Raw genomic sequence first — 9,639 nt, 5'->3', positions numbered from 1 at the left:
TAACTCACTCACACAATATTACTCAGCCACACATTCAGTGACTCACTCACACACACAATGACTCACTCACGCTCAATGGCTCACACACCACCAAATGACTCACTCACACTATCAATGACTCACTCACACTCTCAATGACTCACTCACACTCTCAATGACTCACTCACACTCTCAATGGCTCACTCACACTCAATGACTCACTCACACTCAATGACTCACACACTCTCAATGACTCACTCACACTCTCAATGGCTCACGCACACTCAATGACTCACTTCCACTCAATGACTCACTCACACCCTCAATGACTCACTCACACTCTCAATAACTCACTCACACAATATTACTCACTCACACTCAGTGACTCACTCACACACTCAATGACTCACTCACATTCAATGACTCACACACTCTGAATGACTCAGTCACACTCTCAATGGCTCACTCACACTCAATGACTCACTTCCACTCAATGACTCACTCACACACTCAATGACTCACTCACACCCTCAATGACTCACTCACACTCTCAATAACTCACTCACACAATATTACTCACTCACACACTCAGTGAATCACTCACACACTCAATTACTCACTCACATGCAATGACTCACACACTCTGAATGACTCACTCACACTCTCAATGGCTCACTCACACTCAATGACTCACTTCCACTCAATGACTCACTCACACACTCAATGACTCACTCACACTCTCAATGGCTCACTCACACTCAATGACTCACTCACACTCAATGACTCACACACTCTCAATGACTCACTCACACTCTCAATGGCTCACTCACACTCAATGACTCACTCACACTCTCAATAACTCACTCACACAATATTACTCACTCACACTCAGTGACTCACTCACACACTCAATGACTCACTCACACTCAATGACTCACACACTCTGCATGACTCACTCACACTCTCAATGGCTCACTCACACTCAATGACTCACTTCCACTCAATGACTCACTCACACACTCAATGACTCACTCACACTCTCAATGACTTACTAACACTCAATGACTCACTCACACCCTCAATGACTCACTCACACTCTCAATAACTCACTCACACAATATTACTCACTCACACTCAATGACTCACACACTCTGAATGACTCACTCACACTCTCAATGGCTCACTCACACTCAATTACTCACTTCCACTCAATGACTCACTCACACACTCAATGACTCACTCACACCCTCAATGACTCACTTACACGCTCAATAACTCACTCACACAATATTACTCAGCCACACATTCAGTGACTCACTCACACACACAATGACTCACTCACGCTCAATGGCTCACACACCACCAAATGACTCACTCACACTATCAATGACTCACTCAAACTCTCAATGACTCACTCACACTCTCAATGACTCACTCACACTCTCAATGGCTCACTCACACTCAATGACTCACTCACACTCAATGACTCACACACTCTCAATGACTCACTCACACTCTCAATGGCTCACTCACACTCAATGACTCACTTCCACTCAATGACTCACTCACACTATCAATGACTCACTCACACTCTCAATGACTCACTCACACTCTCAATGACTTACTAACACTCAATGACTCACTCACACCCTCAATGACTCACTCACACTCTCAATAACTCACTCACACAATATTACTCACTCACACCTCAGTGACTCACTCACACACTCAATGACTCACTCACACTCAATGACTCACACACTCTCAATGACTCACTCACACTCTCAATGGCTCACTCACACTCAATGACTCACTTCCACTCAATGACTCACTCACACACTCAATGACTCACTCACACACTCTCAATGACTTACTAACACTCAATGACTCACTCACACCCTCAATGACTCACTCACACTCTCAATAACTCACTCACACAATATTACTCACTCACACACTCAGTGACTCACTCACACACTCAATGACTCACTCACACGCAATGACTCACACACTCTGCATGACTCACTCACACTCTCAATGGCTCACTCACACTCAATGACTCACTTCCACTCAATGACTCACTCACACACTCAATGACTCACTCACACTCTCAATGACTTACTAACACTCAATGACTCACTCACACCCTCAATGACTCACTTACACTCTAATGGCTCACACACCACCAAATTACTCACTCACACTCTCAATGACTCACTCACACTCTCAATGACTCACCACGCTCAATGACTCACTACACACTCAATGACTCACTCACACCCTCAATGACTCACTTACACACTCAATAACTCACTCACACAATATTACTCAGCCACACATTCAGTGACTCACTCACACACTCAATGACTCACTCACGCTCAATGGCTCACACACCACCAAATGACTCACTCACACTCTCAATGACTCACTCACACTCAATGACTCACTCACACTCAATGACTCACACACTCTCAATGACTCACTCACCCTCTCAATGACTCACTCACATACTCAATGACTCACTCACACTCTCAATGACTTACTAACACTCAATGACTCACTCACACTCTCAATGGCTCACTCACACTCAATGACTCACTCCCACTCTCAATGGCTCACTCACACTCTCAATGACTCACTCACACTCAATGACTCACTCACACTCTCAATGGCTCACTCACACTCTCAATGACTCACTCACACTCTCAATGGCTCACTCACACTCTCAATGACTCACTCACACTCAATGACTCACTCACACTCTCAATGACTCACTCACACTCAATGACTCACTCACACTCTCAATGGCTCACTCACACTCTCAATGACTCACTCACACTCAATGACTCACTCACACAATATTACTCACTCACACTCAGTGACTCACTCACACACTCAATGACTCACTCACACTCAATGACTCACACACTCTGAATGACTCAGTCACACTCTCAATGGCTCACTCACACTCAATGACTCACTTCCACTCAATGACTCACTCACACACTCAATGACTCACTCATCACACTCTCAAAGACTTACTAACACTCAATGACTCACTCACACCCTCAATGACTCACTCACACTCTCAATAACTCACTCACACAATATTACTCACTCACACACTCAGTGACTCACTCACACACTCAATTACTCACTCACATGCAATGACTCACACACTCTGAATTACTCACTCACACTCTCAATGGCTCACTCACACTCAATGACTCACTTCCACTCAATGACTCACTCACACACTCAATGACTCACTCACACTCTCAATGACTTACTAACACTCAGTGACTCACTCACACCCTCAATGACTCACTTACACTCAATGGCTCACACACCACCAAATTACTCACTCACACTCTCAATGACTCACTCACACTCTCAATGACTCACACGCTCAATGACTCACTAACACTCAATGACTCACTCACACCCTCAATGACTCACTTACACACTCAATAACTCACTCACACAATATTACTCAGCCACACATTCAGTGACTCACTCACACACTCAATGACTCACTCACGCTCAATGGCTCACACACCACCAAATGACTCACTCACACTCTCAATGGCTCACTCACACTCAATGACTCACTCACACTCAATGACTCACACACTCTCAATGACTCACTCACCCTCTCAATGACTCACTCACATACTCAATGACTCACTCACACTCTCAATGACTTACTAACACTCAATGACTCACTCACACTCTCAATGGCTCACTCACACTCAATGACTCACTCACACTCTCAATGGCTCACTCACACTCTCAATGACTCACTCACACTCAATGACTCACTCACACTCTCAATGGCTCACTCACACTCTCAATGACTCACTCACACTCTCAATGGCTCACTCACACTCTCAATGACTCACTCACACTCAATGACTCACTCACACTCTCAATGACTCACTCACACTCAATGACTCACTCACACTCTCAATGGCTCACTCACACTCTCAATGACTCACTCACACTCAATGACTCACTCACACTCTCAATGGCTCACTCACACTCTCAATGACTCACTCACACTCAATGACTCACTCACACTCAATGACTCTCTCACACTCTCAATGACTCACTCACACTCTCAATGACTCACTCACACAATATTACTCAGCCACACATTCAGTGACTCACTCACACACTCAATGACTCACTCACGCTCAATGGCTCACACACCACCAAATGACTCACTCACACTCTCAATGGCTCACTCACACTCAATGACTCACTCACACTCAATGACTCACACACTCTCAATGACTCACTCACCCTCTCAATGACTCACTCACATACTCAATGACTCACTCACACTCTCAATGACTTACTAACACTCAATGACTCACTCACACTCTCAATGGCTCACTCACACTCAATGACTCACTCACACTCTCAATGGCTCACTCACACTCTCAATGACTCACTCACACTCAATGACTCACTCACACTCTCAATGGCTCACTCACACTCTCAATGACTCACTCACACTCTCAATGGCTCACTCACACTCTCAATGACTCACTCACACTCAATGACTCACTCACACTCTCAATGACTCACTCACACTCAATGACTCACTCACACTCTCAATGGCTCACTCACACTCTCAATGACTCACTCACACTCAATGACTCACTCACACTCTCAATGGCTCACTCACACTCTCAATGACTCACTCACACTCAATGACTCACTCACACTCAATGACTCTCTCACACTCTCAATGAATCACTCACACTCTCAATGACTCACTCACACTCTCAATGGCTCACTCACACTCTCAATGGCTCACTCACACTCAATGACTCACTCACACTCTCAATGACTCACTCACACTCTCAATGACTCACTCACACTCTCAATGACTCACTCACACTCAATGACTCACTCACACTCTCAATGACTCACTCACACTCAATGACTCACTCACACTCTCAGTGACTCACTCACACTCAATGACTCACTCACACTCTCAATGCCTCACTCACACTCAATGACTCACTCACACTCTCAATGACTCACTCACACTCTCAATGACTCACTCACACTCTCAATGGCTCACTCACACTCTCAATGGCTCACTCACACTCTCAATGGCTCACTCACACTCAATGACTCCAAACATATCAAAATAATGACAGAGAGAACTTCTCCTTTGGTGTTCATCAGTCATTGATTGTCAGCATCCTTTGGGCCCACCCAACATATGTTTGACAAAATCAATGTAATTTGCCAGTCGCCAGCTTTCTTGTTTACAATATGAGCATTGCCTCTTCTATCAACCCTTATCCATCGTTGGTTTTACAAAATCGGGAAAACTTCAGATACAATAGGCTACATCCCAAGCATTTAATTCACAAATAGAATAGATACATTATCAACACACAAGCTCTCAAGCTCAGCGAGGAGCGTATTACTGTGGAATAGGTAGGCCTACCATTAATAATGCCTAGCCAGGGGATGTGTCAACACTACTCCTCTCATGGCCGCTTCCCTATCAACGATTCAGTCGTGTGAGTTTGGATCTGTCTAATTACATTAGTTTAATTAAGCACGGCTAATAGACTCTCCTGGAAGATATGATGTCTTGCTGTGACTGGAGCGCCGTGTTGCGATGCATGTCAAACACACAGACAGGGGCATTGTGGGGACCACAAATGCTTTGTATTGGCAGACATGTCAGACCCGGCAGCTCAGATTGGAGGGCTGCGGGTTAGATAAAGTTCAACTACTGGGAGAGTTAATCAACAGAACTTACTGTAATTGTCTATGGAATGTTTCAGCATACTGTAAACTCAGCTTGTAGCCTACCAATAACTGAACAAGTGAGTATTGACATGTAAATGTAATTTTCTTGTGTGATTGTAATAACTGAAAGATCATTGTTTTGTCTTGTTTTTCACTTACAGGAAGCATAAATCCAGTTCTCTGCTGCCAATGACTGGAACGAACTACAAAAATCTCTGAAACTGGAAACATTTATCTCCCTCACTAGCTTTAAGCACCAGCTGTCAGAGCAGCTCACAGATCACTGCACCTGTACATAGCCCATCTATAATTTAGCCCAAACAACTACTTCTTCCCCTACTGTATTTATTTATTTATTTATTTTGCTAATTTGCACCCCATTATTTATATTTCTACTTTGCACTTTCTTCCACTACAAATCTACCATTCCAGTGTTTTACTTGCAAAATTGTATTTACTTTGCCACCATGGCCTTTTTTGCCTTTACCTCCCTTCTCACCTCATTTGCTCACATTGTCTATAGACTTATTTTTCTACTGTATTATTGACTGTATGTTTGTTTTACTCCATGTGTAACTCTATGTTGTTGTATGTGTCGAACTGCTTTGCTTTATCTTGGCCAGGTCGCAATTGTAAATGAGAACTTGTTCTCAAATTGCCTACCTGGTTAAATAAAGGTGAAATAAAATAAATAAATAAATAAATAAATGTGACAGCAAGTATGGATTTAGCCTCGGAAGCCCAGGCTTCAACTAGACGAGGTTTGGAAGGATGGTCTCACAAGACTAGTTTGGATGACAAGGGTATGAAATGCACTGTTGAATGTTCTGTTATTACAACACCTCTCTGACTGAGTGTGTAGCCATACACTTTGGGCGGTAGTTAGCCAACGGCTACAGAGTTGGACCTGTGGCCGAAAGGTGGCAGATATGAATCCCAGGCCAGGCGCTGGAAAAAACGGTCGGGAATTGATCTGGCAACTGAAGGGCTGCTGGGTTCACATCCTCAAGACATTCCGCTACCGTTGATCCCTTGGGCAAGGCCCTTAACCCCACAACATGCTCTGCACTGCAGCTTGACCCTGTGCTCATCTCACCTGTATACGTGATGTCTGGGGGGTTGGGGGGGGGAGAACAGTGCTGAAGACAAATTTCTGTTGTTCGCTGTAACTAATGGACAATAAATTGTACTTTACTGACATTTAGCAGCCATTAACAACCAGTGGGCAAACATACGTGATAAATACTTTTACTGAGAACCGAGGACTGCGAACCTGACTGACTGACACACCATTAGTGCAGTAGGCATATTAGGCATGTGCAGTTTGGATAGGGCCTCTGTGGGTCAGCTTATTGTTTTGCTTGGTTCTCCTCTTCAGAGTCCTCCCTGACGGAGCACAGCAGCATCTTGAGGGAGCAGATGAATGAGGATTAATAGCGTTTCATCTGGGCTGTGAGCATGTTTAACACAGCAGAACACATCCAGTTAGACATAAAGGTCCCATTGCCACATACGGAATTGGGGAAAGGTAAAGGCTACAATGGAGGGAGGGTAGGGGGGATTGAGTTCAAATTCCCTCTTTAATTTGTAAGGGGTGAAAATAGAGACAATTTGCCCTGTGAAATGGTGAAATGATCAGAAAACAACATGAAATGCTGGAAAATACAAGTAGATAACAAGTGCTAGTTTGGATTCCTCGGGAATTCATGTTAAGCATAAAAGGTGATGAGAAGTTAATTATGAAAGAGAGTAACTCAAGCGAGCAGTAAACAGTAACCGCAAAATCCAAACAATAAAACACATTCCAGATTTAGACGAGACGTCTGACTCATGGCTCAAGGCATCTTTTTTAGACAAATTACACTCAGTAGAAAATAGTCTGTAATTAAAATAGACCCACTTGATGGAAATGCAATGATGTCTTGCCATTAAGTTGGTTGGAAACATTAATTCTGGAGTGTTGAACCCTTGTAATCTTAAAAGTACTGTTTACTGTCTTCAGAAAAACACAGACAATTAAAATGTTTCATGGACCCAGCCCATGGTGTTGCTTGATCATGATTTGTGTAAACTTCACTTCTCATATCTCAGTTATTTGTAACCATATTCCTAGCAAGAGAGGTCTCCATGTTACTATAGCTCAGTGCAGAATAGTTGATAATATGCATTATCATTGCTATTTGGAATATCCGTAATACTTCTCCAATACTCACAACTATCAAAGCGTAATGTCTCTATAGAGATAGTTATTATACAGTTATTATAGTTTCAAACATATTTCCATTACATTTAGCAGTTTTGTAAAATTAATGTGTGGTTGTTGGTCAATGAGATGAAAAGCAAAATAACTGTATAAAATGTCCCCAAACTGATGGGTGAGAAATCAGGATTATGGGGAGAAAAGGTCATCACTTTTCTGCTTCCGTCCTCTGAGTTCTGCCATCTGTCTGATTGTAAACGTCATAGTAGTCCCCCTTGTGGCTAAAGTGGGAAAAACATACCAGTGCTTCAGCAACTAATCAAGTGGAGGATAGCCTACATTTGAGTAAATACGTACATTGTTTGTTATCCATATCTTTAACTTCTACTGAGGCAAATTACAAACTTAAACATGAAATAACAGTAAAAAACGTAAACTCCGAATCCCTTTAACTGTAACTTTGGAACCCACTTCATTCTCCCATGAGAGTGCAGTAAATGTGCGTGCAATCGTGAATCATATGGAGAAACTGATGTTTTTAATGTAGGTTTCAGATATAACTCATCATGAAACCAAAATGGCTTTTGTGGATTCCCAAACCCACAACAAAAACACCTTTCTGAGAATTATTTCTTCCTGTGCCTTACAATAAACCTGCATCCATATAGAACCATTTGAAATAGTTAACATTACACTCAATCTTACTTGTTACAAAGTAGTAGGCCTACCAGTAAAGTAATTGTTATGCTACAACTCCTTCTGTGATTTTAGATTAGTTCTTTATGTTCAGCTGCAGCTACTGGTACCTCTGTGTGCACGTTAAAATAATACATCAAAGATCAAATTGTCAATCACTTAGTCCAGACAATGTATTCTATACTCACGCACACACACACACAAACACACGCACACACACGAGAGAGAACATTCTGTAACTATCATATAGGACTATATTGGACTATCATATAGGATTAAAAAACAGTCCTCATTACATCATCCTAGAAGTACCTTTAGCCTTATTCCAAAAATGTATTAGATAACACATTCTGAGGAGAAGGCAATTATACAATTAAATGACCACGTCCTCTTGCCCATAGGCTACATAGTTTGGTCATGTTATACAACCACTCCGTTCCTTTGAATGTTTTCAAATGCATTCCCTTTGCAGTCCATGGCCATCATTGACTAGTATTTCGATCACTCATTTTTAAGTCACATTATGAAACATATCATAGTTACCTACATTTATTTGCCTATACTTTACAAAGCATTACGCACGTTTTCACATTGGCAAAATGTTTTCAACCCACTGCATTTATATTTTCAACCCACCCCTTACTATATTTATACATGTGAAACTATAGGATTCAGCTAAACTCATTTTACTAGAAATTTTAGAAAACCTCTCATATAGACCGCAATTAACTTTTAGCAAATTAAATACATGTAGATGTTATTTTTTTCTCAACACATATCCCTCCAACCGCCTTTTGTTAAATTGTTAACACATTTTCAAACAGGCATAATCCAATAACCTAATAGAGTAAAATTAGATAGAAAATCTAATTCAGTATTTTATTAGCTTTGGACTAATAAAGCCTTACAGGTGGCACTCTTACACAAGACGATTTTCAATTTGATTGTGCCATACAGTAGCCATCAATGCGCAATTTTCAGCT

Source organism: Salmo salar, chromosome ssa02 (genome assembly GCF_905237065.1).
Source record: "Salmo salar chromosome ssa02, Ssal_v3.1, whole genome shotgun sequence".
NCBI lineage: Eukaryota > Metazoa > Chordata > Actinopteri > Salmoniformes > Salmonidae > Salmo > Salmo salar.
The sequence above is the reverse complement of the archived record's forward strand: the minus strand, read 5'-3'. Positions refer to the sequence as shown.